This window comes from Dipodomys merriami, unplaced genomic scaffold (genome assembly GCF_024711535.1).
Source record: "Dipodomys merriami isolate MVZ:Mamm:240054 unplaced genomic scaffold, mDipMer1.0.p SCAF_1934, whole genome shotgun sequence".
NCBI lineage: Eukaryota > Metazoa > Chordata > Mammalia > Rodentia > Heteromyidae > Dipodomys > Dipodomys merriami.
The window spans coordinates 69404-87442 of NW_027203309.1; the positions used below are offsets into that span (position 1 = coordinate 69404).

An 18039-nucleotide genomic window follows, 5' to 3' on the forward strand; every position below is an offset into this window, starting at 1 on the left:
TCTCGTTCCCCATGCCCCCCTCCCATCCCTTATTTGTGGAGCTGCTGCTCTGTCTGGAGACAATAGGAGGAACTAGTTGTGGCCAGAACAAGTCAAGCCTTGTGCCTTCGTGGAGTTTAATATAGTCTCTACTTGAGAAAATCATAAACTTACGTCATAAGGGCAACTTGTTACCTAGGTGCCAAAGCAAGCTAAGGTGTCCCAGGCACATGGGACGGACCAACCAACCTGTCCACAGCTGTGCCCCAAGCTGATTTCCATCCTCACTGCTCAAAAACCTCACAAAATCCAAATGTGTCTATGATAGTCACTGCCTGAAAACAGATACACTGAAGCTACATAGTCCAGTCCTCCACCCACTCATCAGGAGCTATGCCTGCCCCTAAGCACAGAGTCATTACCAGTCCTGATTCCTGACCAGTTCTGACCTTGCTTGGCCTCACACTGCCATTTGCTGATGACCAGGGTCCCTTCCATTTACAGCAGCCATGAGGATGTGTCTGCAGTGAGCCTCCAGCAGGACTCCAAGGAGTTGGGGGGGGGGAGGGAGAATGAGTGCCATGGGCAGCTGACATTAATGATCCAAGTATGCATGAGAGGTGCTGATGGGTCAGCCTGGAAGCCGTATTTGAAAAATAAATAAAGCAAAAAAGGGCCGGAGGCATTGCTCAGATGATATAACTTCTGTCTAGTAAGGGCATGGCCCTGACTTCAAAGCCTAGCATGCAAAGAAAAACAAAATGATGGCAGTCATGTCCTGACCCTTTCACTGTCTGTTACGCAGTGCTGGGCTGTGTGACCCCAATGGGCTGTGACTCACAGCCTGCCTCTGGGACTGGAAGCCTAGACTTCAATCTGGTGGCCTCATGCTCTTCCTTAGCGTTTTCTTCCAAAGCTGGCATTTTACCACTTGAACCACACTTCTACTTGAGCTGGCATTTTTGCTGCCAGATAGTAAAAAAGAAAAAAGAAAAAGAAAACCCAGAAGTACTTAGTCCTTAACAATGGTAAGGAAATAAAAATAACACTTTATTTAATCCATCATGCCATTTAAATGTAGTTTATCTACCCAGAAAACAAACACAAGTACTTCCCAGGTGAAAAAGGTGAACTATGTCCTTTGTCATGTAAATTTGTGTTCCCCCCCCACCACTACCACTGTCAACATAAGAAAAGGAGTGAGCGCTGGAGAATCATCCCATCAAATCAGACCAGGTGAAGACTAAGTTGCTGCTCCAGGCCCAGGACTAGAGAGAGGTGAATGCGGAAGGAACTCCATTTCATATTGCACATTGGCGTGAATGCAGTCTCAGAGAGTGAGCTTGGATGCCCTGCTGTTGAAACTCCAATAAGAAGAGGACAATGCAACTCCATTAGTCACCACCCTGCCTCTGGACATTTCCATCCTTTCATTAAAAATGAAGCTGGCAAAAGCAGAACTCTACCCCAAGAACAGTCACGATGTTATTTTCAAGCGCGTTCCTCCCTTGCTTTTCCTTCCGCGGGGCCCTGGACAGCCAGAATAGAGCTCCTCCCCATCAGGCTTCACAGTGGCCCTGTGGAGTGCACAGAGGTGTCCTGAGGAGCAGCGAGCAGGTGTGGGACCAGATCTCTTCTCCCAGCCTCCCTCTCCAGTCCCCTCTCCTTCCCATCTCCAACTGCATTCTAAATCCCAATGGCCTAAATTAGCCCTGGGGTACAGGTCACACCAAGAGCAGAGAGGGGGTACAGGTCACACCAAAAACAGAGAAGGGATACAAGTCACACTACCAAGAGCAGAGAGGGGATAGAGTCATACCAAGAGCAGAGAGGAGGTACAGGTTAAACACTGAGAATAGAGAGGGGTACAGGTCACACCACTGTGAGCAGAGAGCATCCTATGGGGAGGGGAGAAGATGGCACCCACCAAGGCTGATGAGCAGGAAACCAAACCACACTCCCGCAAACAACCACACACACACACCAAACAACCACACACACACACCCCAAACAATCATAAACATCCCAAACAACCACACACATCCCAAACAACTACACACATCCCAAACAACCACACACACCACAAACAACCACACACATCCCAAACCACACACTTCCCAAACAACTACACACACCCCAAACAACCACACATACCCCAACCACACACACCCCAAACAACCACACACACCAAACTCAGCAGCATTGCTGTTTTGAGACACATCTGCCTGGATAGTCTTCCATCTCCATGGACCAAGAGTGAGGCTAAGGCTTTGGGCCTAGTCAGGGCTTGGACCTCGACTGTCAATAAATAAGCCATATATGCTGCTCATCCGATGATGTCAATTCGCCAACACAATCACTGGGTGCATCTAAGGTTTGGGCTCAGTAGGATAACAGTGGGACAATACATCCTCAGCTACATGCTGGTGGCTGGCACCTATCATCTCAGCTACTTAGCAGGCTGACATTAGAAGGATCAAGGTTCTAGGACAGACCGGGCAGAAAGGTCCACAAGACACTGTTTCTGGGGGAGAAAAACAGTGCGGTGACATGGGCCCGGGAGTCCAACATCACCAGTGAACCTAGAGGAGGTGGATTCAGACACAGTCATACAACATTGGCAGAAAGCAAAGGAACCTAGAGGCAAGGTTCAAGTGGTAAAGCATCCGTATAACAAGTGCAAGGCTCTGAGTTTAAACCCTAGGATCACCAAAATTTTGAACAGCAAAAATGAGCAAAATGTGCTCATTTTAGGGCTTGTCCTGAGTCAAACCCCAGCATACAGGCTTGCATAACCCTCATTGCAACCTTGTGTGTGTTTACTTGACGTCTGAGAAAGAGTGGCTCCAAACCCAGAAACACTTTGCGATTCTACAGATGGAACTCAATCCCAGCTCCCTAAAAAGAGCTGTGGGTGAAGTGTGTCCTTTCTCCTCTGGACCAGGGTTGACATGGTCTCAAGGCCTGGCCCGGCCACATCTGTGACATTCACGGGTCAGTGAGTGTGGCCCTGTGTGTGCTCTCTCTACCTCTGTGGTTCAGACAGTTAACATGTCCTAGAATTCCAGGTTTTGAGCCAGGTGGCCTGATGTCCCCACCTGGCACATCAAGACACTTACATTTCAGTCTCATCACTTGTGGCCTGAAAATAGCAACACAGTCCAATGTATGGAAAAGAAGAAGGAAGAAAAAGATGGGAACGTCTCCCCCAAAGTTTCAAAGGCTCCTCAAGTTGACAACAGAAGGCAATAGGAGACTCAGCATGAGAATGTGGCACCCAAAATAAAGGCCTTTATCAAAAACTTCCCAGTGGATGGGGAAACTGAGTCTCCAAGAGGCAGACGGTGACCCTAGGCTCTTCCTGCCCAGGGGTAGGTAGAGATGTGGGCTGGAGCTTGAAGTATCTGTGCACCTGTTTTAACCCAGTCAGCACGTGGGTCAGGACACTGGTCCTCTTATACAACATCCTCCACTGCCTCCCCCAGTCTCCAAAAGGTAGGATGTATGCAGGGTGCACAAAGAATCGGCACTGAGAACAGGCAAATCCCTGGGAGCCCACAACACAGATGCTTCAATGTATATTATGTACATCCTGGAAAATCACACATGCTCTTGAAAGTGCAAAGTCAGACTTCCTCTTCCCTCCCTCTCACTTTCCCTCCTCACAGGCTAAGCCTTATGCAGAGGTGATAAAAATCAGCCTCAGGATCCAAACCAATGTCCTCAGTCCTGCAAACCCTTCCAGGAGGCAGGGTGGCAGAGCCAGGCTGCCAGTAGAACACACACACAGACACACACACACACACACACACACACACACAGACACACACACAGACACACACACAAACAGACACACACACAGACACACACACACACACACACACATACACACACACACACCGCTCATCCCAGAGATGGCTTATTGATGCAATTACATGGTTCAAAGCCAGTGGCACCTGACAGGGGAAGAAAAAGACAAAACCAGAAAGGGAGGGATGGCCCCAGCACTACTCCCTTGGGCCGGCTGTACAAGTGCCAAATGCCTTTTCCTTGTGAACCACAGAGGCAGGTGCGGGCCGGCAAGCAGACAGGACCACAGCCCTGGCAACAGGAGGAAGTGGTAGTTGAGGTTTCCCGATAGATCTCCTGATCCTCTCTGGACCTCAGGACCTCTCCTAGGCTCCCCAGTGCTTTCCCTCTCTGGTCTCTGCTTGGCCTGCTCAAGAGGGACAGACAGACAGAAGTTAAAAGAGCAAGATTAGTTTCCTTTCACCCCTAACCCATCTCCTCATCCCTGTCCAGGGGCAGGGAGTACAAAGGTGGACACACAGGGAATCAAGAGCTCCAGGCTGCTGCCATTGGATCAGTGGGAAACTGGGCTGTTTGCATTTCCAAGTGCTGAATGGCCGGCCACTGTGATGTCCATGTTGATAATTCCTGATGCTTTGTATTCCAGCAAATGTTTAATCCCTCACTGATCAATAATCCTCACTCGGCTGTTCTTTTTTCCCTTTTTTAAAGAACCAAATCCCTTTTTACTCTTCAAATCCTTGAATAAAATTAGGCTGCTTTAGCCCTGGATGCGTTATTCCTCAAAGAAGCTGTGTGGTTTCATAACCTCGGTTGGGGTATTTTTAAAGGGACTGCCTAGACACACTTGTTCTTGGTGTCACCTAACTTGTCTCTGCAATTGCTGTGTGTTATAAGCTGGTCTCCTCAGACACTGCTTTCAACACAGATCTACTTTTTTTTTCGCTCAAAAGAAGAAAATAATTCAAAGTGAAGTTATTTGCCCTAACTAAACCAGTGAGTCTAATCTTTGCATTCCTGGCTTACACTTAAGTCCTTCTGTACAACTTGATTTCTACCTTCCATCTATAATTTCTTTCCAAAACCATATTGAAAAGAAAACAGCTCCATTCCTAGGCCATCTTAAGAAGCTGTACTTCTTTCTTAGAGGCACGGCTGAATGTTTTGGAAAATGCACATGACACATGGAAAGAGACAACGGCTCTGTGCTCACAGGGGATGGGCTGGCAGGGGGGTCTCACAATCCACTCCAGGTCCACCAAAGTTCCACAAACAACGGCAACAGAAAGAAACTGCCTTTCATCTGTAGCAGCAACCAAAGCAGCAACTTTCACCAAAGCTAACCCAAGCCAGGAGTACATCCCACACACACCAACCACTTCCACAGTTAGCCCATAAGAGCCCAAGCAGCTCACCACAATATGTATTAGAAAAACACATAATTTGTGGTGGAGAAAGAAGAGTCTCTCATACAAAAAAGAAAAAAAGGGGGGGGGGAAGCTCTTTCAAATGCAATTAACCAAAAGACATATTTCCCCTGTGTTTGTAAAGATCACTCTATGAGAAGCATAGTTTTTGTGTGAGAGGAGGGGGGGGTGGAGAGAAATGGGTTATCCCCACTAGTTAAGAAAGACAATTAAATTACTGGAGATTACCTTCATCATTAAGGAGAATGGGCTTTATTCATATTTACAGACCTAAGCAGACTTCAGTTTCCAGGTCACAAATGAATCTCTTCTCGTCTCAGATGCACATGTGGACACTGACATGGGCTGCTGTTGAGTTGATTGGATAATAATCTTATTCTCAAGCTCCTGCTGGAAAGAAGAGCTCCAGAGGAGGGCAGCAGGGGGAGGGGGAGATGGGTGAGGGAGGGAGGGAGGGAGGGAAGCGAGGAAGGAAGGAAGGAAGGGATAAAAAGAAGAATCCAATCATGTATTCTTCCTGGTTGGAATAAAAACGTAACCCCAGTATCCTGGAAGGGTTTCAAACACAGGCGAACAGTGTGCAGGAGGGTGTGTTAACAGCATGCCTTACCGGTGTGGCCTGCCTGAGACACTCTTAATGAATATTACTTCCTTCCCATTGGCTGTTCCCGCTAGAAACCCAGACCCATCCCTCCTTTCAGAAGTCAGTAATTCAGCTCCAGCCAAAGTCCAGAAAACATGCTCACGCAGGGACAAGGCTCCACCACCGATCCATAACCTTTGTGTCCTACAGTCAACCTGACCAACAGTACATAGGAGTGAATTTTTTCTGCCTTGGGTTGTGTTCCCAGCTTTGTGTCTGTTCTAAACTGAAGGTCCATCAAAGAAAAGAAAAATAGACAGCTTTCTTTAGAGAGAACATGCTGTCCTAAATGCTGGGGAGAAAGAACTTTCTCAATCAGGCTTCCAAAACCAGATCTGAAACGTTGTCTATATCTTAAAATCCATCCAGGTGATTTTTTTTTAAAAAACTCTGTGCCAAAATAAAGTAAAATCCCCAATTAATATATGTCCTTTTGTGGACTGAAGCTTCATCTCCCTCTGAAATGTCACATACCAATGCACCCTTTGAAGAGCTGTTCAGAATCACTTGGAGCAGCAATATCTAAGCAGTACACAAATATGCATTCAGGTGACAGGATGACTAAGTTTTCTTTTCCAAACAATGCTCTTCTCCCTAACTTCTCCTGTCTGCTTACTGACAGGAGACCTGATGTTCTCAACATTTTAAAGCAGATTAATTTTTGAGAATCTGAGCAGATATAATTCTTGCTCATAAGAAAAAAAAAGCAACAAAAAATTGAAGGTGGGACAGAAGAAATGGAGAAAAACATTTTATTTTAAAAAATAGTAATAATAAAATATTTTGTGGCCTATTCAGTATTTCCCATATATAATTTATTAAAATTAGATCAAATTACGAATATTAAGTGCTCATTTGAACTAAAGTGCTTCCTCTTTCATACATACACGCACACACAAACAATTTGTGTTGTATCAGTTTCAGAAGGCAACAGAAACTCTAAGGATACAAAGAAATATGCTGTCCCCAGCCTCTAATACAAAGCATGCTGGGCAGCCCTGAGCTCCTGGATTACTGAAAGGTGTTTCTGTGCACATAATAGCAAGGCCTCCACCTCTCCCTCCCTGCCTGTAACTCATTGCACAGCTGCAGGAAGCTGTGGCTCTAGTCCCCTTATCTAAGGTCCTTGGTCCTTGTTCCATAAACTATTTTCCTTACCACTATTAAATAAATGAGATGTCCTTCCTGTAATTCTAGGTTTCTGTGTTTAGAATGGAGGTGATTTTGTTTATAATGCTTTGCTGAAGAGGGAAGAATAAAACTGAGCTCTCGCTCCAAGAGTGTTTATTTATGCTATTATAAGAGCAAACTAACTTTTCAGCACTTAGATAAAAAATCAGTTTGCAAAGGCTAAACAACTTTCCTGTCCCTACACCAAGAGTGGGGGTAAAATAAAAATATTCATTTGACCTAAGACGATCACATGAGAGTTGTAAGAGTCTTCCCCCCACTCTTGAGAAAAGAGGGTAAAACCTGGGCCATAACCAGTGCCTGAGTCTGCCATGACCTCATCTAGGGGCCTTCAGCCTATGTCTGTGTGGGGTGTGTGTGTGTGTGTGTGTGTGTGTGTGTGCTTCAGCCTGTCTGTGTGGTGTGTGTGTGTGTGTGTGTACACCAATGCAGACAAAGTCCCTATGTGCGGCCGATGGCCTGGTGTACTAGGGTGGCATGGTTCCTCAATAAGTGTAAATTACATCCACGTCTCCAGATTTGTTTCCATGAACTATACTAGAAAAATGCATCTTAACCAAAGAAAGATATATATTATCACAGATACAAGATCATATATAGTATGTGATATATCATTGTATGATTCAATTCATACAGAGCTGTAGGCATAAAAATAACTTAAGTGGATATTGTTCAAAGTGGTAGTCATTCTGGAAGGTAGCAGCTTGGAGAGACCTTAACTTATGAGGCACTTTTTGGAGTGCTGGAAGCGTTCCATTTCCTGATGGGAGTGGTACGTATAGGGGGACTCATGTGTATATTTGCCATTGGATTTTATACTTTCTAGTATGTGAGTCATTCCTCACCAAAAAGAAAAAAAGAATCTACCAAGTAAGTTCAGTGATCATTGATGACTTCTTTAAAATACATTATTTTTGCCAACTTCAAAAAAAAATCTGTGAGAAAAAAACGGATTCTTTGCTCTGTTCATTATGAGAACAAAATCAAATGTGAATAATTTAGTGACGGGTTGAGGTTTGACATCTCAAAGCGTTTGGGGCCTGAATTTTTCAGAAGCTCTTGGTTTCACGGTTCACGTTGGCACTCCAGGGCTTCACATCATCAGAATTCAGATATCTGCACTTGGCAATTTTATATGTGGACATCTACACGTCACATTCTAACAGCACTTCAAAACTCATTACATCCAGAAGCAAGTTTGTTATCTCAAAATAGGCACCTTCTTAACCACCTGCCCCCACCAAATTCCTTCACCTTGTTCTATTTTTGTGTCAGAGAGTTTCTCCTTTTCTCATTACCCACTTGGAAATTTGTCTTTGAGTAACTCAGCTGTGCTTTCATACTGACTTTCCACATCTCTCACATCCTACTCTTGGCCACCACTCCTATGAGCGTATTAGCAATGAACGCCTAATTAGTATTATGGTTCCTGTCTCTGCCTCCACAACACCACCGAGGAAATCTTCCCTCTGTGCTCCTGACAGTCCTCTGCTGCTGCAGCACAAAACCCGTCCTCAATGTGACATTCAAGGTCTCCTCTAGCCTCCTCTCCCCACGCCTCCACCGCAACCCTACTGTCCCACTGCACCTCACCAGCACAGGAAGGGACCGGGCATATTCCTCCCCCACCACCCCTGCTCGTGCCTCGAATCCTTCCTTTCTATGACATCCAAATATTGCATACCTCATAAAGACAAAACATTCACTGTCTCCCTGAGATGATTTCTGTGAAATGGCTTTCCCCATTGAAGTGCCTGTGTGGTTCTATCAGTGGTCAGGCAGGTAATTCTCACCTATGCCAATGTCTCCCAGTGTTCGCTGCCCCTTTTATATTGTGGTTTTGTTATCAGTGGTGGCACACATCAGTTTATAAATACAATGCACCTTGATCATGCCACCCCTTCATCATTCTCTCCCAACTCTCCCAAAACCAGCCCTGTTCTCAATTCTTGGTTTCACAGGATACATGTTAAGTATTATGGTTGCCTTCCTCTCTTCGTTCATCCACCCTCCCTCCCCTTGACCTACTCATACCTTTAAAGTGCCAGTTTCCTGGTATTCATTTCATTGGACTATGAGTTTGTTTTCCTGGGGAATTTTACCATCCGAATTCTCCCCTGCAAATACCATACTTCAGTTAATACATCTGTGTACACTTGCATACAAACTGTGTCTGTTTAATTGTACACTTACGAATTAGTTTCTCATTTCCATGTGTGTAAGGCCTTGTCTTCACAAAGTAAAATAAGAAAATTTCCAAGTTGAAAATTATATTAAGTGAAGTAAGCCAAGCCCAAAGAAACATAGGTCCCATGGTTCCCCTTATTTGCAATATCTAGTATATGTCTGAGTCAAGCAGAAAAAGTCAGATGAGGTAATGTTTGGGAAATAAACCCTAAGATATGTATTCAAATGTTTTCTTTCATGCGATGGTTTCTAACGCATTTATAAGATTATTTCTTTGTTGCTTTGTATGTCCCTCCCCCATTTTATAACCCCTACTTTCACTGTATTTGATGTCGGTATAATTTGTGGAGGGGAAAGGGAAAAACAAGTCATTTAAACGAGGATACAGGTGGACCCATTGCGACAATGAGAAGTACAAGTTGTCATGTCGAAAACGAACTTTACAACTTCGGTGGGGAGGGGGAGGGGAGGATTGGGGGAAGGGGGGATGTGAAGGGATGGGAAGGGGAAACAAAGGAGGAGGCTACAATGCTTGATGATAAATGTACCCATTATCTTGCCCATGTAATTGTAACCCCTCTGTACAGTATTTTCACAATAAAAAAATATAAAAAAAATTTCCAAGTTGATGAACTCCAAAGCCAAGTGTTATTTTTTCTCTATGACTCAAGTGTCTCAATGAAGATCTGCTCAGAAGTCGAACTCACAAATTACTAAGTTAGAAACATCAGCAGGGAATCTGTGTTATGTTTGCATTGCATTTAAAATGTCCTTACTAGGATATATATCAACAATAGAATGATGATCTTTTATGTTTGCACAGGCTTTTATGCCCCACCTAAAGTATCTCCTGATTCCCCAACCTTTCAAGTGAAGACAACAGCTTTTATTGGGGTGATTTTTTGGGGGGGGTCCAGTCATGGGGCCTGAACTCTGGGCCTGGGTGCTGTCCCTCAGCCCTTCAGCTCAAGGCTAGCACTCTATCACTTGAGCCACAGAGCCACTTCCGGCTTTTTTCTTTTTGCTTATGTGTTGCTGAGGAATCGAACCCAGGGCCTCAGGCATGCAAGGCAAGCGCTCTACCACTGAGCCACCTTCCCAGTCCTGGGGCCATTTAACAGAGCAAAGCCACATTCTGGAGACAGATAGTCCAATTTCCTTTGGAACAAAGAGACGAAGTTCTCCAACTCTGGCAGACCTGAAGTCAATGCCAGTTCACGTGATTACCTGATGCTGAATTACTTAACTTCTTGTGTAAAAAGATAGGGCTGCAGAGGTGCCCACCTCCTATGTGTTGTGAAGATGATTTGAGGAAATGCCAGGCATCAGGTGCTATGCAGAGAAGAAAGTCATCAGGGGCAGAACTCCCATGCTGCACCCAGAACCTCCCCCTACACCTCGCCCCCACTACACCCCCCACGGCTCCCACCGCACCCTTCCATCCCCACCGTGTGGGCCTCCCCACTCCCGGCTGGCCAGTCACCCCCTGACCTGGGCCGCCCTCCCGCTGGACCAGACACCCCTCCACCACTAATGGGATCCTGGCTGCACAAGGCCTCTGTCGGCTCTGCAGGCCGGGGAGACAGCGCCCTCAAGTGGCCACCTGCGGAGCAGCACCTGCTGCCCTGTCCAGGGGGGCGGGCGGGCCCAGAGCCTGGCCAGGCAGCTCCCCCACCAGGCACAGGGCCCCACCCAGCCTCCCTGCTGTGCCAGGTGCCCTCCTCACCAGTCTCTCTGAGATGAGGGTGAAGTTGGTCCAGACTGCCTCCAACTGAGAGCCTCCAACCTCTGCCTCCAGGACCGCGGGGACCACGGAGTGGTGGGCGTTGGGTGCAGTCAGGGTGGGAGCCAAGGCCAGGCTGGGCCTGCCAACCCTCAGCCCGGCTGGCCCCACTGATCCCCCTGACCCAGCGACCCTACGACCCTGGCCCCGCGCAGAGCAGCAGGTGACCCACAAGCTCTGTGCTCTGCTCCCTGAAGAGCCACGGAAGAGCGGCCCGGAGCATAAGGCAACATTCACACCCAGCACCTAGGACAATGGAATGACTCACACTAACACCACACACACAATCACACACACCACACACGGTCACACTCCACACACCACACACACCACACACGCTCATTCAATCACACCACACACACCACACGCTCACAGTCAATTACACCACACACACGCTCACTCACACACCATACACCACTCACACCACACACCACACATGCTAACACTCAATCACACCACCCATTTTACTCACACCACATATGTTCACACTCACAATCACACTACACACGCTCACTCAAATCACACCACCCACACACCACACATGCTCATACACCACACACCACACACCATACATGCTCACTCACATACACCACACACGATCACACCACACCACACCTACAGCACTCACACCACACTCAGTCATACCAAACTCACACCACACAGTCATACCACACTACTCACGCTCACACTCACCACACACCAAAAGTACCACACACTACATGCTCACTCACTTAATCACACCACACACACCACACTCACACTCAATCACACACACCACACATGCTTGCTCACAATCACACCACTCACACCACATACACCACACTCACACCACATGCTCACACTCATACCACACCACACACACACCACACATGCTCAGTCACTCAATCATACCACACACACCACACACACACTCAATCACATCACACACACACCACTCACGCTCACACATACCACCCATCACCCACACTCACACTCGCACACTCACCACACACCACACACACACACACACAACCCCCCGGTCTGTCACCTTGAGCTGAAGAGCGCAGAGACAGCACCCAAGCCCAGAGTTCAAGCCCCACAACTGACCCCTCCAAAAAAATATCTTGAACTGAACATAGCATATATGTATATATGTGAAATAACATGGCAAAATTCCTTTGTGTAATACACACTTAAAAAATGAATGATAGGAAAGTAATATAGGCTCTTCTGGGTGATCAGGTACTAGCAGGAGGGAAGAGGGACAAGGAGAGGGCAAATTAAGTACTTTACACATGTATGAAAATAGAATAAAACTTATTTTCAACGATTTGTATGCATGTATGGAAATGTCTGAGAGCTAATATAGTAGAAGCCAGGCACTGGTGGCTCACGCCTGTAATCCTAGCTACTCAAGAGGCTGAGATCTGAGGATCGAGATTCAAAGCCAGCCTGGGCAAGGGAAGTCCCTGACACTCTATCACCAATTAACTACCAGAAAACTGGAAGTGGTGCTGTGGCTCAAGTGGTAGAGCTCTAGCGTTAAGCTGAAGAGCTCAGGGATGGTGCACAGACCCAGAGTTCAAGTCCCACAACTGACAAAAAATAAATAAATAAAGAAAAAAAAGACAGTATATATGGCTTTAAATCTAATATATTAAACTTTATTCTTAGGAGTAAATAACCAAGCATTTCTCAGTTTTCTGAGGTCTCATTAGCAGTATAATAATTTCAGTAGTTCATCTAGACATAAAAAGTCAAAGTTTATTCCATAAATAAGAACACAATTTAATCCAAAATTACTAAGAGTCTTAAATGCCATCTTATTTTCCTCTACCTATGATGATATTTTTTCCTCCAAGACTGAATAAATAATACTAAACTAAGTGGGTATCCAATGACTCACCTGTACACTTGAAAATTTCACTTTTGGATTATTATCTATCTCCCATAAGCCTTCATTGAAGCCTTTTTATTTATTTGGTTTGCCATACTTTTCCTTATTTTCTGAGTAAGGAAATATATCCTTTGGTCCTAAAAAAGCACTAAAACAGAAGAAGATAATAAGTGCAATGCAACCTCAAATAAATATATACATAGTGCATTACTAAAATAACACTATTATATGATGCATTTCATAAAATACAAATTAAAGGGAAGACAAGGATATTAAGTCTGATGAATTCATTTCAATGAACACAATCTTACCAACACATGAGAAGGCTCTAAGTACTGGCAGAACAAATGTTGGAAAAGTCTTTTTGGGGGGAGTATGTATACAGATATTTGGGCTTGAAGTCAGAGCCTCCCACTATTGCTTAGCTTTTTTACTTAAGGCTACAGTCACTCTACTACAGCCATAGTTCCACTTCCAGCTTGGAACACAAGAGAGCCACACAGACTTTTCTTCCAGGCTGTCTTAGAAATTTGATCCTCATATCTCAGGCTGAATAGCTAGGAGTATAGGTGTGAAACACCAGCCACCTGGCTTCTAAAATATTTTTAGGTTCCATTTCTTTGCAGAACAATAAATGTTTTCTGTTTAGAGGTAGGGATAAAGTAGGCTATATTTTATTCCAAATACTACTTTTTTTTTTTCGTTTACAGTACTAAGGATTGCATCCAGGTCTCACAGAAACAAGTCAAGCACTAAACCACAGAACTACATGTCAATCTGATATACTTTATTAATTCAGTAATGAGTTCCTAGATCCATAACACCAACTCATTTACATGAACTTTTTTTTTGGTACAGATCCTGGGCCTTGAACTCAGAGCCTGGGCACTGTCCCTGAACTTTTGTGCCCAATGCTACAGCTTTAGACCACTTGAGGCATAGCTCCACTGTTTACTGAAAATGGGATTCTCGTGAACTTTTCTGCCCAGACTGGCTAAGAACCTCAATTCTCAGATCTCAGCCTCATGTGGCTATTAGAGGCAGGAATCACCAGCACCTGGTCTCATTCAGTTTAATTGAACAGGCTTTTCAGGCCCAGAGTTCAAGCCCCACGAACGACAAAAAAAAAAAAAAAAAAAAAAAAAAAAACTTCTCCCCCAAACTGGACAAAGCCAGGCTGGGGAGAAAAAAAATCACCAAGTCTGAATAACCAGCAGAGATGATCTGGAAGCATGGTTCAAGTGGTAGAGAACCAGCCAAGCAAACGAACCAGGCTCAATGCCTCAAAGCTCAAGCTCAAACTCTAGTACTGTGAAAAAACAGAAAGTACCTAATTTAAACATCATTATATACTTCTAATTAAATATGAACACATTTTCATGTCAGTAATTATTTAATACATTTTGCTAAATGGACCTATCAATCTATTGTTTGAGCACTTTTTCTGTGTCAATAGTGAGGGCTTGAACTCAAGGCAAGGCTTCATACTCTTGCTGTCTTTTTTCTGCTCACAGCTGGTGTTCCATCACTTGAGTCACACACTCCAATCTGCTTTTCTGATGGTTAATTGGGATTCCCAAGCACTTTTCTTTGGGCTTCAAACCAAGATACTCAGATCTCAGTTCTCCTAAGTAGCCAGGAGGCTGCAATATTTTAAAAGTCTGGGACCAGTGGCTCATGCCTGTAATCTAGCTACTCAGGAGGCTCAGTCTGATGTTGATTTGAAGCCAGCCAGGGAGAAAAGTCCAAGGGACTCTCCGATTAACGAGAAAAATCCTGGAAGTGCAGATGTAGCTCAAGTAGTAGCACACACCAGGCCACTGAAAAAGCCAAGCAAGAGTATAAGACCTTGAATTCAATATTCAGCATCAGCACACACAAAAAAATAAAATAAATATTGTAACAGTAAATATACTGCTCAATGTTTGATCTTCACAATCAATTCGAAGTATAGGTGGGGTAAAGAATATGCTCAAGACTGATAAGTCAAAAACAAAGCTGATGAACAAAATAACTCTCCATGGGGATACAATCCCCTAAGATTCCTGAATAGTACATAAATTAGCCTAGAGACCGCACCGCTAGTTACCAAGGAACACCTTATGGTGGCTGTGGCTATGGTTTTCTCTTAGAAATGTTCCATTTTCAAATGGCCTACAAAAAGTGTTTTATATGCAAAATGGAAATAGGACATAATCTAATTACATTTTCATAACAAATACAAAAAAATTGTGAAGCCAAGAACCCATGGATCACACCTGTAATTTAGCTATTCAGGAGGCTGAGATCTGAGGTTCATGGTTAGAACCCAGCTCAAGCAGAAAAGGCCATGAAACACTTATCTACAATTAACTATCAAAAAGGCAGAAGTGAAACTGTGGCTCAAGTATAAGAGCACCAGCCTTGCACCAAAAACAAAAACACTAAAGGAAAATGCCTAGGCCCTGAGTTCAAGTACTGGTACCAGCTCGAGAAAGAGATTAAAGGGAGGAAAGAAGGGAGGAAAGGGAAGAAGGAAAGAAGAGAGGGGAGGGAGAGAGGAAAGGGAGAGAGAAAGGAAGGAATGAAGGAAGGAAAATTGTGAAAGTTCAGAGGAAAAAAAATCAGAACACAACAGGTTTAGAAATTCTAAAATATAAAAATATTATTCTTTCTCTTTAGAACTTTCCTTTTATTATTTGCTTTTTAAAAGCAATGAGAAAATTAAGCAGTAAATTCCAAATCTAACAGTAAACTTATGTGGATTGAAGTTCTTTTGCAAATATATAGAAAAGCAGTTATGTATCTGATTTTACCTTTTTACTAAACAGTATGGATGCCCATAAGAAAGCCCATACAAAGTCACCACAAACTTAGAACGTTTTTTTTTTTGGGGGGGGGGCTCCAGTCATAGGGCCTGAACTCTGAGCCTGGGCGCTGCACTTGAGCCATAGCGCCACTTCCGGCTTTTTTCTTTTTGCTTATGTGGTACTAGGGAATCGAACCTAGGGCCTCAGGCATGCAAGGCAAGCACTCTATCACTGAGCCATCTTCCCAGCCCAAACTTAGAACTTTTAAGTCAAACCAAAGGGGCCATAATCAAAATATGAAGGCCTATCAGACACAAGGACATCAAGATCAAGTCATTTATATTTATTAAGTAGTATTTTCTAAACAAAACGTTTCATTTTCAACTTATCAACTCTAACTTGCTGCTTCATTTACCTATTATAAAATCACAAAATATGAAACAAATCTTAAAAAGGATGTTTACTAAAATTTTATAACAAGTCAGGCAGGAGTGATTCATACCTGTAATCCTAACATGTTGGGAAGGTAAGAGCTGAGGATCATGAGACTTTTAACTGCCAAAAATTCCAAAGTGGAACTACAGCTCAAACGGTAAAGTACAAGCCATGAGCAAAAAGAGAGAGAGAGAGAGAGAGAGAGAGAGAGAGAGAGAGAGAGAGAGAGAGAGAGAGAGAGAGAGAGAGAGAGAGAGAGAGAGAGAGAGAAATCAGAGACAGTGCCCAAGCCCTGAGTGAAGGCCCAGGCTTGGCTCAATAAATAAATAGATGCTATGACAGTAAAAGGTAGAATGATGGGGAAAGACGACCAGCAGAAGGAGAAAGGACAAGCTGGGTGCCAGTGGCTATGCCTGTAATCCTAGATACTCAGGAGGCTGAGATCTGAGGATTACAGTTCAAAGCCAGCCCAGGCCAGAAAGTCTATTGAGACTCTAATCTCCAATAAATCAGCAAAAAATTGGAGTAACATGGTGGGTCCAGTGGCAGATCACTAGCCTTGAGTTGAAGAGCTAAGGGACAGAGCCCAGGCCCAGAGTTCAAGTCCCACAACTAACCCTCTCCCAAAAAAAATGAACATAATTTCAACAATGTATATTATATGCATGTATGAAAATACAACTATGAAATCTCTGTAAATTTACAGTAATTAAAAATTATATGCATATGTGTACACCGTTATATGTTATAGACCACGATAGACAATTTGCTCCAGGAAAGTTAGAATGAACTTGTGACTTTAAATGAGCATCATTATTCCACAATACTGTGAAATTTGGGAAATTATGTAATCACTTAATCACAATTAAAAAAAAAAGAACCTCGGGGAAGGTAGGGAGATAAGGGATGCTAGCGGGAAAACAATGGAGGGTGTAGCAATGCTCAATAGGAAGTGTACTTGCTCCCTTGCTCATGTAACTGTAACCCTCTGTATAGTATCTTCACAATAAAAAATTAAAAAAAAATTATATGCATACTATACACTACATATACTATATAGTATTTTTTAAGTTTCTAAAGTTGAACATTAATAAGAGATAAAAGCAGCAAAGTATGACTAAATTTTCAAGAGTATGGAGAGTTCGAAGACATTCTCTCAATTAGCAAAACTACTTAGCAAAATTCAAACTGAGCTGATCTAAACTTAGTAACACTACAATAACAGCCTTACAAAAAAAATATGCAATGTTACTATTAATTTATAAATCCCAGCAAGTATTGCTCCCAAAACAAGCCTTTCAAAGCCATACAATTCTTACTGGCATTTTATTCAACACATACTTAGCATTAGTCTAAGTAATTATTTATGAAAGCACCTTAGCTGTGTCCTAAAGTTCTAAGATAGATGAAATCCCTATTTTACAAATTCAGAAGGACACAAATGTAAGGAATTTGCTGAAAGTCACATAAAATAGGCAAATGTGACTGCTGTAATCGACTTGTATTAAATCCTGTGTCAAGTGTTACAAAGCAAATTCATCATCAACCCATGACTTTACTCTCCAAGCTTTTGGGAGGTACTGACTTTGCAAATGTAAATGGTATACTTAAAAGAACAATGATAATAGCTGGGCACCAGTGGCTCCTGCCTATAATCCTGGTTACTAAGTAAGCTGAGAGGATGAGAGCTGAGGATCACAATTTGAAGCCAGACCAGCAGGCAAGTCTATAAAACTCTGACCTCCAGAAATGAATCTGTGGCTCAACTGGTAGAGTGCTAACCTTGAATAGAACACCCCGGCCCTCAGTTCAAGCTCTAGGACTAGCAAAAAAAAAAACAAAACAAAACACTGAAGATCAAAAACATTAAAGTATACTTTGAAATAAAAATGCCCCTAAATTTTTATGAAACAGGTAGT

General features: G+C 43.7%; 1 long non-coding RNA gene across 1 annotated transcript; it reads right to left on the minus strand.

Annotated features, from left to right (window-relative positions):
• Window positions 1-1044: 1044 nt before the first annotated feature.
• On the minus strand, window positions 1045-5771 carry LOC138831353 (uncharacterized). The gene is made up of 3 exons (XR_011373269.1): window positions 5487-5771; window positions 5003-5092; window positions 1045-4195 (listed from the first exon to the last, which is right to left on the minus strand). It is a non-coding gene; the product is annotated as an uncharacterized lncRNA (long non-coding RNA).
• Between the last annotated feature and the right edge of the window lie 12268 nt (window positions 5772-18039).